The following is a 4657-nucleotide window of genomic DNA, read 5'->3' on the forward strand; positions in this document are numbered from 1 at the left end:
GGCCATTGTGACACTGCAGGGCCTCATGGACCTGAGAAGACCAGAGTGACACTGTCACTGTGACATGGCACCACAGAGCCAAGGGGCCACTGTGACACTGTGGAATCAAGGAAAGCCTTGTGAGAGCCTGGGGCCCAATGGAATCCAGGTGCCACTGTGACACTGCCAGGTCAAAGGATCCAAGGGACTTTATGACAGCAAGGGGTCTCATGGAAGCAAAAGGACATTGTCACACTGGGAGGCCTCATGGAATCATGGAGACCATTGTGACACTCTAGGGCCTCATGAAAACATGGTGAAACCAAGCTGAGTATGAGTGTGGACCTGCTGGAGGATAGGAGGTCTCTGCAGAGGGACCTGGAAAGGCTCAATCCAGGGCCCAAATCCAAAAAGGTGAGGTTTAACAAGACCAAGTGGCGGATTCTCCACTGTGGCCACAACAATACCTGCAGCACTACAGACTGGGGACAAAGTGAGTGCAGAGCGGCCAGGCAAAAAGGGACCTGGGGACACTGATGGACAGCAGGCTGGACATGAGCCAGCAGTGTGCCCAGGTGGCCAAGAAGGCCAATGGCTCCTGGCCTGGATCAGGAATGGTGTGGCCAGCAGGAGCAGGGCAGTGATTCTTCCCCTGCACTCGGCACTGGTTGGGCAGCACCTCGAGTGCTGTGTCCAGTTCTGGGCCCCCAATTTAGGAAGGACATGGAGGGGCTGGAGTGAGTCCAGAGAAGGACAACAAGGCTGGTGAGGGGTCTGGAGCACAACACCTGGAAGCAGTGGTTTAAGGAGCTGGGGATGTTTATCCTGGAGAAGAGGAGGCTCAGGGAGACAAGGTGGTGTCAGGGCATAGGTTGGACTTCATGATCTTTCAGATCTTTTCCAGCTTTGCTGATTCTGTGATTCTCTGAAACCAGCCCTGGAGCAGTTGCAGGATGAGCCCTGGGCCTCCTCTTCACAAGGTCCAGCAGCCCAGGGCCCTCAGCTTCTCCACACAGCCCCAAAGCCCATCCTGTCAGTCCTGCAGAGCCTCTCCAGCCCCTCCTCATTGCCCACAAAAGGGAGCCCCACACCCAGACACAGCAGCCCAGATGTGCCCCCCTGGCTTGTGGTGCCTCTGGCAAGGGAGCAGCACGAGGCACTGCAGGACCCTGCAGACAATTCCTGAAGCACTTGGAGGATGATCCTGCTTCCCAAGGGATGTTCCCATGGTGCCAGCTCAGGAACTGAAATGGGAAATGGGGCCAAAGAGGAAAATGCAAACAGGGATGGGCTGTTTGCAAGGGAGAGGACAGGGATGGGCAAGAGGAAAAAGTCTGGATCAAGAAAGAGGAAAGAAAGCAAAGCTGAAGCCAAGGAAATGCTCAGGGCAGTTTAGGGGTGGCTGCCAGGCAGTCCTGGCTCTGAGCAACAATATCTGCAGTGGGACAGGAAACTCACAGCTCAGGGGAAGAAACTTTCTGACTGACTTCAGAGGCCACAACAAAACTGAGTGGTTTCCCTGCCATCCCCCTGCCCTTGCTGGCCCCAGGGGCTGATGGCATTTGTGCTCACTCAGCTCCATGTCCCCACAGCAGCACCATGGGGGTGCTGAGCCTGCTGTGTGCAATGCAAACAGGGGCTCCTGAGCCAGTGCTGCCGTGTGTGTGCCTGCAAGGATGCGGCTCCTGTGTGAGCTGGGGGAGAGGCCAGGGCTGCAGAGGGGGGATGTTGTTGGCAGGTGCATGAGGACGCTCTGGGACGCTGCCCTGGGGTGTCCAGCACAGTGGGGATGGATCAGCCCCTGCTCTGCTGCTCCTTGCCAGGGTGTCCCCCTTGCAGGGAGCTTGCAGAGCACCAGCCATGCTGTTTGCCCCCAGCCTGCCCACGGCCAGCCTGGGGCTGTTCCCGGGGCTTTTCTGTGCTCAGCATTGGGCTGGCCAAGTGTTGTGGAGAGAGCCTGGCCAAGGAGCCTGGAGCCCCCAGGCCCTGGCCTGAGGCGTCAGCGCTGCCCCAGCAGTGCCCATGGCCTGTCCCTGCTGCAGCCCCGGCACTGCCACCCCCAGGGCTGTGCCCGGCCCCGAGAGCACTCAGGCCCTGCAGCAACACGAGGGCCAGGAGGGCAGCGGGGCAGTGGCACTGGAGCAGCACTGGCAACACCAAGTGCTGCTGCTGCTGCTGGGCACAGCTGCTGTGCCAGCACTGATCTGCCCCAGCTCTGCACACAGGCATTGCTGCTGCAGCTCCAGAGAAGGGAACAAAAGGGGCATCTCTGAAGAAAACTTTGCAGACAGAGAGATTCTTTCATTTCTTTTGAGTTACCAGGAGCACAGCCCCTCATTTACACCGTCTACGGGTCACAGAAGGGATGGAGAAAAGCAAAAGGAAATACGGCACAAGCAATGACATTTCTTTGTAGACATTATTGAAATGCTAAAACAAAGGAAAGAAAAGAACAAACCAACAAGCAAACCAACAAGAAGCAGTGGCAACGTTTATTACAAGCGATATGCAGAAATTGGAAAGCAGTTTAAATTTCCTGAAAACATCCAGTTATCATTCTCCACATTGCCGCCTTGAGCTCCTGGTTTCTCAGGCTGTAGATGAGGGGATTTACGGTTGGAGGCACCACGGAGTACAGAACTGATACTGCCAGATCCAGGGATGGGGAGGAGATGGAGGGGGGCTTCAGGTAGGCAAACGCTGCAGTGCTGAAAAACAGGGAGACCACAGCCAGGTGAGGGAGGCAGGTGGAAAAGGCTTTGTGCCGTCCCTGCTCAGAGGGGATCCTCAGCACAGCCCTGAAGATCTGCACATAGGAGAAAACAATGAACACAAAACAACCAAATACCAAACAGACACTAACAGCAATGATCCGCAGTTCCCTGAGATAGGATTTGGAGCAGGAGAGCTTGAGGATGGGTGGGATTTCACAGAAGAATCCCCCCAGGGCATTGCCATGGCACAGGGGCAGGGAAAGTGTATTGGCTGTGTGCAGCAGTGAATAGAGAAAGGCACTGGCCCAGGCAGCTGCTGCCATGTGGGCACAAGCTCTGCTGCCCAGGAGGGTCCCGTAGTGCAGGGGTTTGCAGATGGACACGTAGCGGTCGTAGCACATGATGGTCAGGAGGAAATACTCTGCTGAAATGAAGAACAGAAAGAAAAAGGCTTGTGCAGCACATCCTTCATAGGAGATGTGTCTGGTGTCCCAGAGGGAATTGTGCATGGCTTTGGGGACAGTGGTGCAGATGGAGCCCAGGTCAGAGAGGGCCAGGTTGAGCAGGAAGAAGAACATGGGGGTGTGCAGGTGGTGGCCGCAGGCTATGGCGCTGATGATGAGGCCGTTGGCCAGGAGGGCAGCCAGGGAGATGGCCAGGAAGAGGCAGAAGTGCAGGAGCTGCAGCTGCCGCGTGTCTGCCAATGGCAGCAGGAGGAAGTGGCTGATGGAGCTGCTGTTGGACATTTGTTGTGTCTTGGCATGGGGATCTGTAAGAAAAGTAATGATGGAATAGTTCAATTTGGAGAGGATTTTAAATATCCCAGCCCAGCTTGGTGGCACTTTCCCCCCACTGCCTGCCCGGGGCTCTGCTCCCTGGAGCTGTCCCTGCCAGCAGCTGCTTCCCTGTGCCCAGGGCTGGGCCCTGCCAGTGCTGCCAGAGCCCAGCCCAGCCCTGGGGGCTCAGCTCTTCCCTGCAGACGCCTCCCAGCACAGGGCACTGCCCAGGGTCAGCTCTGCCTGTGCAGGCTCAGATGGCAACATCACAGCAACCCTGAGGAGGCTGGAATATGACACTGATGCTGCCTGTGAGGGACCCTGTGCTAATTTCTGTCAGTGCCTGCTTTATTAAGATCTGAGAAAAAAAAATTATATTTTTCCCAACCTGAACTGAGAGATGATGCAATTTGCCATCTAAGCAACCTAGAGCAGTAGGTTATAAAATCAGGATTTTCCTTTTTATGCAGCCCCTGCCTCTGCGCTCCCTATATAGTCTACTTAGAAATATTGTGGAGTTACAGGTTATGCTGGGAGCAGTGCTGAACAATGCAGCATCCACACCACACAAGGAGAACACTTCCAAGCCTCACCAGCTGTCTCCTTCCACCCACACCTTGTCCCCCAGTGTTGGGAGCAGCTCCCAGGGCTGGCTGAGAGCTGTCCCTGGCAGGCAGCAGAGTCCCTGCCCCAGCACAGCACCCTGGGCTGCAGGACCCTGCTCTGCACCACAGCCCTGGGCACCCCTGGCTGCTCTACACAAGAGATCATCAGAGAATGTACTCACACAGTCTGCAGGCATTGGGATGTTCCAGCTTTAGGAGATGACTGCAGGAGCTGCAGCTGCATTGTCCTGCAGCCAGAGGCTTCCTGGGTCAAGGGCTGGGAGTGATTCTGCCCCAATCACTTCTGAGCATCTTCCCAGCCCTGACTGATTGAAGCTCTCTGTGCCTCTGTGCTGTGCCTGGGGTGGCTGCAGGCAGTGCCCCAGCCCTGTTGGGCTGGGAGAAGAGCTGCTCATGATGAGAAATGTGTTTTTGAAGCTCTTCTTGGTTGCCAGGTTCGCCTTCTGTGCCAGGAGCCCAGCCCAGCTCATCAGCACAGACACAGCACAAGGATTTTAATGACCCTCTCAGGGCATTGGTGCTGTCTGCATCAGACTCAGTCGCTCAGTGTGTACTTGAAAAA

General features: G+C 56.0%; 1 long non-coding RNA gene across 1 annotated transcript; it reads right to left on the minus strand.

Annotated features, from left to right (window-relative positions):
* Positions 1-2456: 2456 nt before the first annotated feature.
* LOC148217322 (uncharacterized) lies at positions 2457-3268 on the minus strand. Its single transcript, XR_015801094.1, has 2 exons — positions 2843-3268; positions 2457-2687 (listed from the first exon to the last, which is right to left on the minus strand). It is a non-coding gene; the product is annotated as an uncharacterized LOC148217322 (long non-coding RNA).
* Between the last annotated feature and the right edge of the window lie 1389 nt (positions 3269-4657).

The sequence above is a fragment of the Sturnus vulgaris genome, unplaced genomic scaffold, assembly GCF_052056855.1.
Source record: "Sturnus vulgaris isolate bStuVul1 unplaced genomic scaffold, bStuVul1.hap1 Scaffold_87, whole genome shotgun sequence".
Classification (NCBI taxonomy): domain Eukaryota; kingdom Metazoa; phylum Chordata; class Aves; order Passeriformes; family Sturnidae; genus Sturnus; species Sturnus vulgaris.